Below are 15,239 nucleotides of genomic sequence, written 5' to 3' on the forward strand. Positions count from 1 at the left end.
CACTGATAACTTTCATTTTCTGCATCTTGAGAGAGGAGAAAGCACATTTAATCTTGTCTACACTTGGGGTTTGGGTTTTCCTGTATAAGATTCATTATTATAATAAATGGATTGCTAGAATATGTGTTAGAAAATTATTAAAATATTCCTTACATGATGCTGTACTGCAATTTTTGCATGATGGACTTGAGATATTTTACACTTAAATAAATAAAATGCAAAATTTTCTTCTCTGCTCCAGAGAGTATAAGGATAATAACAATAATTTTAAAAGCTTTTAAAATTTAGAAACTCAACATGAGAAATACTGACCCAAGTGCTAAAAACAAAACAAAAAAAATTGAAGATCACCTATCTACTGTCTATGAACGTGCATATTTAATATGCACTGACATTCACTTTTCAGTCTGAAGAATGATATCTAAATTGACATGATACTAATTATTCACTGGAGATGTTTTCTGAACATGAGCTTTACTTGATGATTCCATATTTTCATAGATCTGGATGTTAAACTTTTCTTTCTGCAGCAAGAACTTTCTTACTAATGACTACTGGTATTTTAATTAGAAGAAATATACTAGCACTGAGAAAACTGGGTTCTCCTTATGTAGACTTTTTCATTAAAATTGCCATACAATCTCAAGCAAGATCTGGGCCTAAATTTTCTCAACTTGTTTGAACTACCTGAACTAATATTATTGTTTTATATTTTAGTCTGTTATCTTTATTGTATGCTTCTTGATTCATAGAACAGTAAAGTATAAGTCTGTTGAGAAACAGAAGTTAAGATGGCCTTTTCTTATATACATATTAATAACAATATAATAAGTTTTTGACCTATAAACTGCATCCTCTCTGTGCCTCAAGATTCTTCTTAACTCAGTCCATTCTTCACAGCCAAAATAATAATTTTCATAATATGTCATTTGAACATATAACTCCCACATTAAAAAGTCTTCCATGGCCCCTTGTTACCTATCAAATGAGATCTAGGCCAAAACTAGTAAAACTTGTCAAATCACTGGTCTAATAATATAGATTTTGATTTAGAGTCCTGGTTTTGAATCCTTTTCTAACACTTATTGGATATATGTCTCAATTTCAACATCTGTAAAATAGTGACAGTAACATTGTATATTCCATAGGATGATAGGGAAAATAAAAACGATATATTTGAAAACTGCTTGGAACTATGCTTATTACTTGTAAGCATTCAATATATATTACTTATTACTAGTAGTAGTATCATTCCCAATGCCTTTCTGTTCCTTACATATGTTCCTGTTTTATATCTCAATTTTTTCTTATACTATCAATCTTACAAGACCAACTTAATGTCAATTCCTCTAATAATAATTCCAAGTAGTCAATAAATATTTATTAATGATGGAGTATGGTTTATCCCTTATAAATACATGAAAGGAATTTATAATTTGTAGTGAACCTTACAAGTAAAAACAAAATTCAGTAAATTAATTAGATATGCATGAAATTCAGAAGGACATAATAGAGAATATAAGCCTGTATTTGGGAATCTCAGAAAAGAATGTTTAAGTTGAAGTTTGAAGAGTAAATGAATAGAACATGTCCAAGTTATTAGAGCATTCCGAGTTGAGAGAAACTGACATGATCATTCCAGAAATAAGGAATTGCTTATGAAAAAGACAGAATACTTGGCATGATTAGTTGACTAAAACTGCAACTAAATATAATTTACTTGATCTCCTTAATTTTCTTCTAATACTTACCTAATATCTAGGTGAATCTAACCATTGTCTTATTTTTTTCCAACTTTAAAATGGGGATAATAATAGTGCAAATATCATAAAGATTTTCTGAGGACTAAATGAGTTCATGTAGAAAAAATGATTACATCAATATCTAACACAAAATGCCAGACAATTATTACGTTATATGAAAAAATATCGTTATCATCATTATCATCATCTTGGCAAGAAAGTAGAGAGGTGATGGGGTGGGAACTTGGGTAGACATTGATGGGGCAGGAAATGGGACCCATTATAAAGGATCCTGATCAAGAATGGCCTTTAATATCTATCTTACAAAATAATTTGGATTTTATCACTGAACCTTGGAAAGTCATGGAATTATTTGGGACAGGGAGTGGAGGATCATATTTTCAAATAAGAATGATAATCTTTAAAAGACAGCCACCAAGATGGTCCTCAGTGATGCTATTTCCTGGTTTTCATGCTCTTATTTTATCTATCTCCTCTCCCCTTTATACCAGAGTTTGTTTCCATGAGTAATAGGTAACGGCACATATGACAATATATGATTTCTAAGGCTAAATCCTATAAGATATGGCTGTCTCTTAGAACACTCACCCTGGGTGACGTCAGCTGCCATGTGAAAAGGAAACCAAAGCATCCCTAAGAAGAATCCACTGGTGAGGAACTGAAACTTCCTGCCAATAACTAATGAGACACTGAGGCACGCAGCCAACAACCATGTTAGTAAGCCATCTTGAGAAGGGCTGCTTCTTCAGCTTTATTTAGACTGTCAGATAGCTACAGTGCTGGTTGATGCCCTGACCACAGTCTATGAGAGACCCTAGCCAGAACCAGTAATCTAAGCTGTTGTTGAGTTCTTACTGTAAAAATATGAAATAATAAATGTTTGTTCTTTTATGTTGTCAAATTTGAGGATACTTTGTAACATAGTATTAGGTAAGTAATAAAAAGTTCAAGAAACTTTCATTGATATATGGGTTTTTTTTCCACTTATTTACCAGAGCAGTAAGCATTGTATTTGAATATAATTTACCTTCTCTGGTTATAAGTCAAGAACTGCTAATAAATGTGCTTATTAGGATGCTTTGCTCACAATACTTAAGGAGTAAGTGAATTAGTGCATTTGTACCATCACATGAGAATTACAATGGTGAATATTTCAATGAATTAAAGGAAAATCTAATTATGAAACAGTATATAGTCAAAATACCAGTCAATTTTGCTAGACTCACAAAAAATATTTGAACATTTTATAGTAGGCTCCAACACAATATTTTAAATTCTATTAGTATGTTAAAACAAACCTTTAATTTGCCTACATCTAAGTTTTCTTTTATTGTCTGGGGAAAAATATTAATCATAGTTTTTCATTTCTTTGAGGAAAAACAATTTTCATTGGTTTCTTGCTTTGAATATAAAAGAAAGATATTGTGTGTTGCAATGACACTGCAGTTAGATATTGCAGAGTAAATTGTCCTACTTAAAAGTCATTAAATGGCAGAAACCATATGGATGCTATCATGAGATGATTGTGATAATAAGCAATGGCTGCAAAACAGTGAGTAGGGCCTAGCTGAGGCTGAGATGAAGAATATGGGATACAACCAATATAAGATTAACAAGATTGAATATGTCTCACATAGTAACTGTTTGACTAACATTAAGTTATGTATATAAAATCCATCTCCATGTGAATGAAAACATTTCATAATAGTAGGATCCTGACTGAGAAAACCATACATGGAAAGTTATTTTTAAAAGACATGAAATTTTGTATTACTAAAATTAATCAATCTCCTCAATCCCAGTGGCATGATTAGGGCTCATATTGCAATCTTCTGTTTCTCCCCTATGGGTTTCTATGTTACAACTAACTGCATTATTAACAGTCCTCAAGTGTATCTTAATTGTCTGTTATAGAACACTGAAACAACTGAATAATAGAAGTTATTTTCAAATGCAGATGCAAAATACACCCAAATAGACCATGTGTAGTTCCTTAGAACAAATTTCAACAAATTTCAAAAGATTGAAATATACTATAATAAAATAAAACTAGAAATGAATAAAACAAGGAAGCCAAAGATACCAAAATAATTAAAAATTAAATCACATGCTTCCAAATAGTTCACAAGACAAAGTATCAAAAAAATTAAAAATATGATAAAAATAAAACAGCAAAACTTGTAGGTTCTAGCTAAATTGATGCTTAAAAAGAAAATCTTTTTACATCTACATATGAGAAATACTGCATATTTCTGTCTCTTTCTCCATTTTGGATACCACAAATGCTAAGAAAAGTGGATGCAGTCATCTTTTATTAAAAACAAATGAAAAAAGCTGATAAAAACAAATGAAATTTTGCTTTGATCCAAGCAAAATTGATCCATAAAAAAAATAAAATTCATCAAGACCAAAAACAAAATAAAATTCACTAGTGTACAGACAATAAAATGACAATAAGAGAATATTATAAAAAATTTCATACAAATAAATTAGACATCAATGAGGAAGTTGAAATATTCTTTGAAAAATGAAACTTATTGAAACAAATACAAGAAGAAATAGGTGATTCAAATAGTTCAATATCTGTCAAAACTTTAATAATCTTACCATGAAGGAATTTTCAAGCTCTGATGACTTCATTGGTAAAGCCTACAAAAGATATATGAAAAAAAGTATACTATCTATTTTGAACATGTTTTTCAGACATTAGAACAGAACATCTAGCATTTGTTCAATAAAGCCAGCCCAATGAAAATAACACATCCTTATAAGGATATTAAAATAGATGAGTCTTATAATCAGTATCCCTCATAAATACAGTGTTTTTAATATTTTAATAAACTGAATAAAAAATTATAAAATATATTAATTTCATGACAAGGCAAGTGTACACAAAGAATACAAAGTTAAAGGTAATCAATTCAACTAACCACATTAAGAGACTAAAAAATTTAAAAATGCTGAAATTAATGGCTCTAATTTAAATAAATGAAAAAATAAATTATCAGAAAACTAGGAGGAGGTATTCTGGGTAAGAGAATGTCTTCAATATATGGTGCTGAAATGACTGGGTTACAATATGGGGAAAGTAAACCTTTATCAATACCTCACACCATACACACACACACACACACACACACACACACAAATACGTGGTGGATTACATACATCTAAATATATAAAAAAGATAGATTAAATATCTTCATGGTGTTAGGGAAAGACTTTTTTCATATTAGTAACAAACATATTATAACAGAAGACAAAAGATAAATTGGACTACAGGAGAAATAGAAGTTAAAATTTTCAAAACTTATCTTAAACCAAAAAAAACATTAAGCAAGTAATAAGTCAGATACTGGGAAAAAGGTACTCACACTTCACAAGTCTGAATAATGACTCAGACTAAGAATATTACAACTTTTACAGATATATATATATATATATATATATATAAATCAAAACAATTTAAAATGGACAAAATATTTGAACAAGTACTTCAAAAGAAATGATATCTAAGTTGCCAATAAACATAGGAAAAGTTGTTCTGCATTATTACTCAGTTCAAATTAAAATCACAATGGGATATACATACACATTGACTAAAATGGCTAAAATTAAGGAAATACATGTTTATTGAGAATATGCAGTGACTGGAGTTTCATTCATTATAGTGTAATTGTAAAATTGTACAATTAAGTTGGAAATTATTTGATAGTATTTGTTATAGATAACCATATACTTTCCCTATAATGCAGGGATTCTACTTTAAGTTTTTATAAGAGAAATGTGTGTTTATGTGTAAAAAAATGACTTGTTCAAGAATATTCAGTAAATATTTACATAAAATAACCCACATTGGAAACATTTCAAGTGTTCATCAAGAAGAGAATGAACACACTTTGTAGTATATACACAGTACTTTACAGCAATAAAAAAGATCTAATTATTCATATGTGCATTAAAATAATTTACTCTCAAAGCTATTCTGGTGAGAGAAAGAAGAGAGTCATGAAAGAAAGAGTGCATTCTGGATTAGGCAGGTGTTATTCATATCAACAGAAGTCAGTTTTGCAGTTACTTCTCCAGGTTATTTTCTGGAAAAGAATGATAGAGATATTCTATAAAATTATTTTTAATGTGATTAAAAGGTTTTTACATATTTTAAATGCCTTTAACTCTATGCTTAGGACTTGTGCTTTTTACTGTATGTAGATGATATCTCAATTTAAAAAGAGAAATAATCTTAGCCTAAAATATAAAAATTTCAACCATCCTTTTATAATCCTTGCTTCAAAACCCTGACTTTCAGATAATGCCTTTTGTTTCTGTGAGAGCTCACTAAACTTATGTTTCCATTTTCTTAATGTTCACTGTAGTTATTTACATTATTTATACCGCTGCCAAGTTGATGATATAAATTATTTTTCTACATATTATTTTCCAGTGCTAAAGGAAGTGTGAATTTTACTGCTACTTTGACAAGAAGTCATCAGGGGAATTTGTGAAAGTGCCAATCAGTACATATTTATTATTGGGTAAAATCTATTATGATCTTCTCATTTCTCTAATTCTGTATTCCTCCCCAGCTTTATTTTTTTACCAAAAGGAACCCTCCTCTGCATCTTAGCCACACAAGCATCCCCTGGGTTTTTTCTGCACATCAACATTACCTTCTGTCACGTTCTACTATTGATATGTTTAATTTTTGCAGACATATTGCACTGGAAATTTGCATTTGTTTGATTATTTATTCAATGTTTATTTCTGCCACTAAATTGTAAGTTTCATAAGTAAAGACCTCATGGTTTGAATTTGTGAGTTTTTGGCTTGTTTCGTTGGTTGACTGGTTATTACTAGGTTGGCTGATGGTGGTTCTTGCTGTTTTACTCAGTAACTTTTTGTCTCCAGCACCTTATAGTTGTTACAACAAACAGTAGGAGCTTAGTATCCATTAATAAATTAATATTAATAACATTTGGTTTAATCAGTTTGAGACACTGTAAAAATTGCCTAGACTAGTTGGCTTAAACAACAGAAATTTATCACAGTTCTGGAGCTTGGAGAGTTTGAGATCAGCATACTGACATGACCATGTTTTGGTGAGAATTCTCTTCCTGATTTGCAGTTGGTCATCTTCCTGCTACTGCACATGACAGAGAGCAGACAGAGAGGAAGCAAGCTCTCTCATATTTTTTTCTTAAATAAGCCTACCTCACTTTATTGTGCTTCATCTTATTGAGCTTCACATATACTACATTTTTTACAAATTGAAGGCTTGAGGCAATTCTGCATACAATTCCATTGGTACCGTTTTTCCAACAGCATTTGTTCACTTCATGTCTCTGTGTCACATTTTGGTAGTTCTCATAATACTTCAAACTTTTCTATTGTTATTATATTTGTTATGGTACTCTGTGATCAGTGATCTTTGATATTACAATTGCAACAAAATTATGACTTGCTGAGGGCTAAGAAAATGGTTAGTATTTTTTTAGAAATATTTTTTTAGGTATGTACATTTTTTTTCAAGATATAATGCTACTGAACACTTATAGACTACAGTATAATATAAACATAACTTTTATATGCACTGGGAAACCAAAAAATATATGTGACTCACTTTATTGTGATAGTTGCTTTGTTGTAGTGATCTGGAATCAAACATTCAATATATCCAAAATATGGCTATAATTGCATTAATTCTAATTCCATTATAAGGACCTTATGATCATAATTCCCTCATGATCTAATTATCTCCCAAAGGTCCCATCTCCAGATATGACATTGGGAGTTAGGTTCAATGTATGAACTCAAGTGGGACACATTCAGCCTATAGCAACACTGTAAATATAATTAGTCTTGGTTTTACAGACCCTTAGTACAGCCCCTGTTTCTATATCTCAGCAATGTACTCACGCTTTCCTCAGCCTTCAAAAATTAAAGCCTCTAGGTTTCTGGTTCAAGATGGTAATGTAAAAATTCCTTAACCCACCTCCATCTATAGAACTGAATCTTCAGCTACGTATGGAACAATTTTCTCTAAAAAAAAAAAATCTTGAAAACTAGCTGAACAACTCCTACAACGTCAGGCAAATGAGAAAGAAAATAAAAACACATCAAATCAGGTAGGAGAGGTTGAGATACAATCTTGCCATAAACCCTACTCTTGGCAAAGTGACCCACACTTGGAAAAGAACTCAAAACATGGAGCTTTGCCCTGAGGAGTGAAGAGTTTGAACACTAGTTATGACACCTCAACTTTTAAGACCTGCACTTGAGAGACAAGTCCCCAAAACATCTACCTTTGAAAGCTAATGGGGCTCACATCCACAAGAATCAAGAGGCCATAGTAAACTAAGAAATAGCTCTTAAAGGGCACACATGCCAAGATTCACTTTGCCCTGGGACCAGAACAGAGACAACAGATTGAGAGGTACCCAGACTTTAGGTGAAAGAGCTTATTTTTTTGTCTTAAGGTATCAACTTGAGGGGTAGGTGGCAAATTTAACACACATCTAGGGGCTTCCTGGGATATTTTCTGAGGATGCAGGCTTGGGGGCACCATCTTTGGTGTGTTCTCCCTCTGCCTTGCTTCGGCTGGTGGGCACCACATTTGTGGTCTTCTCTGCCACAGTCCAGCTCACTTGTATCTCTCAGAAAGAAGCTTGTACCCTCCTCTAGCACAAACATTTTTGTGGCTGCCACCCAGGGAACACCTCTAGATTACCTGGCTCTGGTTGTCACCAGGGCTAACACTCAAGGGTCACACAGGACTACAGCCAATAGAGAAATAGTTCTTAAACAGCTATACTCCCAGGTGATAACAAGAGGAAATCCTTCCAGGAGCCAAGACTTTCTGTGAAAGAGGCCTATTAGCTTATCTTCATAGCTGTGACCTAAGGGGCAGCATTCTAATTAAACACTCATCTAAGGGATGACGCTAATCTTTCTAGAGACCTTGGAGGGTGGGCACTATCTTCATGTTCTCCCATTGCTGCATTCCAGAGTGCCAGTATCTCCTAGAGAGGAGCTTTTATATGTGTCTGGTGCCCCAGATATTATGTCTGGTGCCATGGATTTTTTTTGTTGCTGTTTGTTTTTTTGTGGTACGTGGGCCTCTCACTGTTGTGGCCTCTCCCGTTGTGGAGCAACAGGCTCTGGACGCACAGGTTCAGCGGCCATGGCTCATGGACGCAGCCACTCCGCGGCATGTGGGATCTTCCCGGACCGGGACACGAACCCATGTCCCCTGCATCGGCTGGCAGGCTCTCAACCACTGCACCACCAGGGAAGCCCAGGTGCCATGGATTTTGAAGCTGCCACAAGGGATGCCTCTTGATTGCCTGGCTCTGGTGACTAGGAAACCTTGTGATTCTGTTTCCAATGGGACTTTAACAATTGGAGAGAAAGTTCTTGGCAGGCTACCACCCAAGGGCATTTCACAGGTAACAGACTGATACATCCTTAGTTTTCCTGTAAAAGAAACCTATTTGCTTGTCCAAAATATTCAACCTGAGAGTCTGAAGCATATATCTGACAAAATATATGTAAAAATAGACTTACATTCACATCAGACAAAATAGACTATAGAACAAAGACTGTAATAAGAGACAGAGAAGAGGATTACATAGTGATAATCAATCCAACAGTAAGCTAGGCTATAACATTTGTAAAGATTTATGCACTAAACACATGAGCACCTAAATATATAAAGTGAACATTAACTGACCTAAAGGGAGAAAAATGCAGCAATATAACAATAGTAGGGGATTTTAATACCCCACTTTCATCAATGGATAGATTATTCAGACAGAACATCAATAAGTAAACACTGGTCTTAATAGATATAGAGAAAGCACTTGAAAAAATTCAAGATCCATTTCTAATAAAAACTCTCAACAAAGTGGATACAGAGGGTAGTTACCTCAGCATGACAAAGATCATATACTCTCTCTTGCTAATGTCAAAACTATTACAGAGCTATAGCAATCAAAACAGTATGGTATTGGCATAAATCATACAATAGATCAATGGAACAAGACAGAGAGCCCAGAAATAAACCCACACATATATGGTCATTTAATTAGGGAAAAGAAGCCAAGAGCATATAAAGGGGGAAGGATAGTCTCTTCAGTAAATGGTGTTGGGAAAACTGTCGACAGTCACATGCAAAATGGTGCAACTAGATTACTGTCTTACACCTACACAAAATTTAACATAAAGCAGACTAAAGACTTGGATGTAAGACATGAAACCATAAAACTCCTAAAAGAAAACATAGGTAGTAGCCTCACTGACATCAATCTTATTGATATTTTTGTGGATCTGCCTCCCAAGGCAATGGAAACTAAAGCAGGAAAAAAAAAAAAAGAGGAATTACAGCAACCTAAAAATGTTCTGCACAGCAAAGGAACTCACCTTCAGAATGAAAAGACAATTTACTGAATGGGAGAAAATATTTGCAAATAATATGATCAATAAAGGGTTAATATTCAAAATCTATAAAAAACTCACACAACTCAGTAGTAAAAAAAAACAAACAAGTTGATTAAAAACTGGGCAGAAGATCTGACAGAAATTTTTCCAAAGAAAACATACAGATGGTCAATGGGTACATGAAAAGGTTCTCAGCCATCAAGAAAATGCAAACCAAAACCACAATGAGATATCACCTCACACCTGTTGGACTATTATGAAAAAGACAAGAAATTACAAGTGTTGGTGAGAATGTGGAGAAAAGAGAACACTTGGGCACTGTTGATGGGTAAGTAAATTGGTGTAGTCACTACAGAAAATAGTATTGAAATTCCCTCTAAAATTACCAATAGAACTATAAAATAACAGAGAAGTATACTTTAAGACACATTTCTGATATTTCTTTTATTGTTGCAGTGAAGTTACATGCTGATTATAGGCACTTTCTTTATTCCTGTATAACCTTAACTATTCAGTTGTGGAGGCATAAATATATTGTAAATTGTATGCTGCAGGAAGTACTGTCATTCAAAGAGAAGCAGGGAACATACTTACTTAGATTAAGTAAGCCTTCCCAATGCTGGTATTTATTGTATACATTTACACATTGTAAAAAGCTTTAAAAATACATGGAGTTAGTTAGAAAGAAAAAAAAAGAATAATGTGTTCTCAAAATCATTGGTGGCTAGAGTACATTGTTTTTATAAGTATATGTTTATGTGTCTTTTTCTGGTAACTTAGACTCAACCTGTGTTTGAATTTATATTAATAATTATGCTTACTAATTTAGATAGGTTTAAGAATCAATGTTTGGTTGTGAGAGTGAATACCTGCTTACCTTTACTTGTTCTTAAAACACTGATTTATAAAATAATAAACACTAATATGAATAAGTCCATTAAATAATTTAGGAAAGAAACACAAGGAACCAACTTATTTTTTACTTTTGGATGATAAACAATAGAATGGCAGGAGTTTTTATTTTCTCATCTTATTACATGAGAAGTTAGCTCTATAAATCTCCATGCATATCACTGCTTGTTAAATAGCACAAAATAAAGTCAATAGTCAATGAAATTGTATTTTCAATCTTCAAAGTGCTATAAAAAATAGAAAATTATTTTAAAAATCTTTTGTAAGGAATGCAATTGATAGTTTCTTTTCTGGTAGTGATAGTGGTGGTATGATTTGAATATCAGTAAAGATACTATTATAATAATAGCTATAATGTGCTACTTCAGTTTCTAAAATGATTGTGACTTATACATAGGTTGATAATATTTTCTGTCAATTGCCTAAGCACAGTCTGTTTCACTGCTGGAGAAAGTGTAGACTAGGAGACTTGGAGTCAGTTGTGACCACTGCAAAGAAGTGTGATCTTGAAGGCAGTCACATTTATTTCAGAAGGAGGTAGGCCAGATGTGGCAGTTAAATGTGCCAGCTCAGACCAATAAACATTAAGTTGATTTAATGCTCAGTCTAGGAAGGTTAACAGAGAGTCCCTTAAATTTATTTTACTTGGGGTCAATATCTCCCTAGAAAAAAATCAGTAGATTAGAGATGCTAAAAACCAGGCCTGAAAAAAATAAATATCTCCAAAGATTAAAAATTTTAGAAAAAGAATGACAAATTTACTAATAATCTCCTAACTTAATATTACTAAGAATGTCAGATAACATTTTCCTCAATCTTCCTTATGCCACCTGAATTTCTGAAATAAAATGAAGATTTTGTACACATACAGAAACTGCCAAAACACCAATATTCCCCTTGAAAGGGGAAAGTAATAAAATAGAAGAAAAAAAATGAAACCTAAGATCATACTAGAATACAGAAAAGTGTTGGTTCATACAGATTTCAGATAATATGTGATAAAAGGGAAAACAAATCAAGACCAGGTCTTGTGAATAAGTTTTGGGGCCATGCCTGAAAAGCACCTGAAAGCCACCAACAACTGTCCAGGACTCAGATGGTGAAGACTACCTCTAATCTGATTCTGTGATAAAATAACTATTTTAACATATCTTGAATGATTATTGCAAGCAAGTGTGAGTGAAGAGTGAGTTCAGTAGGAGAAATGATGTCAGCAAGACAGCAGACAATGAAGATCCAGCCCTCATTCTCAAACAAAAAGAATAATCAAGTCAACTATCTACCAATGAGTAGAGTTCTGGGAGATACTGGAATACATTTAGGGATAGCAGCAACTCAGAGGAATGCAGAGACTAGGGATAGCTGTACAAAAATGGACAGGAAATATTCCACCTATATCTTATCATTTCTGACACCAGCTCAGTGCTGTGGAGAATTCCACTAACTCTAAGTTCCCCCAGGCAGAAGGTGGAGAGGGTGGATTTCAGCAGCCTTTTGCCATAAAGGATAAGCCCTAACTACCACCACAGAGGTCTCCCAAAGTTTTCACTGATGTAGACTCTAGCTGCTGGAGTTGCTGAGATCCATAGCTCCTGCATGCCTTGGAGCTAGAACTTCTAAGTACTGACACTCTCCAACCTGGATTTAGAGCCACAGTACCCATGCAGACTAGGTGTTCCTGAGCCCATGAGCCATGATCACCACCAAGTGCACAATCATGTACTGCTCCCAGCATATAGCAGTGCCACTGTGCACTCTCATGCCTGCAACAAGTACCTGCCACAAAGCACACTTATGAGGTCAGATGTCTGCCACAACTAGACTCAACCCATGCATGCCTCCCTAAGACAGTACCACCACACACCCCCAGAACCCCTGTCTTTCTAAGTTCCTCAATATGGATCTGACTGAGAGCCACAGTATACCTCACTCAGCTGTTGTCCTTATGGCCACCCATGTAAGGAAATCTTTTTCTACCTTGACCAGTTTGTGATATTTGAAAGAGGTGACTTCTTGTTCAAATGAAAATACAGCAGCACAGGGCAAAAAGGAACATGAAAAATCAGGGAACATGACACCTCCAAAGGAACACAATAATGCTCCAGTAACCAATCCTAAAGAAACAGAAATGTATGAAGTGCCAGGCAAAGAATTCAAAATAATTCTTTTAAAGAAGATAATTGGTGCTAAAAGAGAACAGAGCTAGACACCTCAGCAAAAAGCAGGAAAATGATACAAGAACAAAATGAGAAGTTCAACAGAGAGAAAAATTATAAAAAAACAAAAAAACAAAGAGAAACACTAGAGCTGAAAAATATGTCTGAAATGAAAAATACAATAGAGATCTTCAATAACAGATTTGATCAAGCAGAATAAAGAATAAGTGGGGCTTCCCTGGTGACGCGGTGGTTGAGAATCTGCCTGCCAATGCAGGGTACACGGGTTCGAGCCCTGATCTGGGAAGATCCCACATGCCGCGGAGCAACTAGGCCCGTGAGCCACAACTACTGAGCCTGCGGGTCTGGAGCCTGTGCCCCGCAACACGAGAGGCCGTGACAGTGAGAGGCCCACCCACTGTGATGAGAGTGGTCCCCACTCACCACAAATAGAGAAAGCCCTCGCACAGAAACAAAGACCCAACACAGCCAAAAATAAATAAATTAATTAATTAAAAAAAATAAAGAATAAGATAATTAAAATACAAATCATTTGAAATTTTCCAGACAGAGGAGAAAAAAAAAAGAAAAGAAAAAAAGAATGAAAAAGAATATAGAATGCTTACAGTATTTATGGGATACTGTCAAGGGAACCAATAAACACTTTATGAAGCCTCAGAAGGAGAAGAAAAAGGAAGGGAAAGAAAGCTTATTTAAAGAAATAATGGCTAAAAACTCCCTAAATATGTGGAAACCAATCAACATCCAGTTCCATGAAGTTTAAAAGTCCCTGTACAGTATCAACCACAATAAAACACTGCCAAGACACATAATAATCAATTTGTCGAAAGTCAAGGACAAAGAGAATTTTGAAAGCAGCAAAAGTGACATATAAGGGAAGCCCCATAAGACCATAATCAGATTTTACAGCAGAAACTTTGCAGGACAGGAGAGTCAGATGAAATATTCAAAGTTCTGAAATAAAAAGCTTGCCAACCAAAAATATACCTGTAAAAATATCCTTTAAAATGAAGGAGAGGACTTCCCTCGTGGTGCAGTGGTTGAGAGTCCCCCTGCTGATGCAGGGGACACGGGTTCCTGCCCCAGTCCAGGAAGATCCCACGTGCCACGGAGCGGCTGGGCCCGTGAGCCACAGCCACTTGGCCTGCACGTCCGGAGCCTGTGCTCCACAGTGGGAGAGGCCACAAGAGTGAGAGGCCTGTGTACTGCAAAAAAAAAAAAAAAAAAAAAGAAAGAAAACCCAAAAAAACAAATGAAGGAGAGTAGTCTTTCCCAAACAAACAAAAACTGAGAGACTTTGTAACCAATTTGGTGAAGACATAAATATGGCTAAAGTTAAATACATAATCAACATAGAACAATTCAATACAATAGTGATGGTGCATAAATTATTTTTCACCCTGATATAAAAATTACAAGACAAAGATATTAAGAATAACTATAATCACAAAAGTTTAATGGATACAATATAAAAAAAGTAAACTATGACTACAAGAAAACAAAGTGCGTGTGTATGTGTGTAGTAAAAGTGTAGAGATTTTATATGCAGCTGAAGTCGTTACCATCAACTTAAAAGAGACAATTTTAACTATAAAATACTTTATGCAAGTCTCATAGTAACTGCATAGAAAAAAACTATGCAGCTGTCAAAAAAGTAAAATCAAGAGCATCAACTAAAATGATTATAAAAATTATCACATAACAAAGGAATACATCAAGAGAGGCAGAGGGGAACTTAACAGCAGCAAAACAGACAGAAAATTATTAACAAAATGGTAGTAGTAAATTCTTATCTATCAATAATTACTCTAAATATAAATAGATTAAACTCCCTAGTCAAAAGATGTAGGGTGACTGAATGGAGTTTAAAGAAACAAGCTACAGTGATTTGTTGTCTAGAAGAGACTCACTTCAGATTTAAGGACATGTGTAGGCTAAAACTGAAAGGACA

The sequence above is a fragment of the Delphinapterus leucas genome, chromosome 4, assembly GCF_059928025.1.
Source record: "Delphinapterus leucas isolate spDelLeu-1000000601 "Yukka" chromosome 4, BTC_Dleu_Yukka2, whole genome shotgun sequence".
Taxonomy (NCBI): domain Eukaryota; kingdom Metazoa; phylum Chordata; class Mammalia; order Artiodactyla; family Monodontidae; genus Delphinapterus; species Delphinapterus leucas.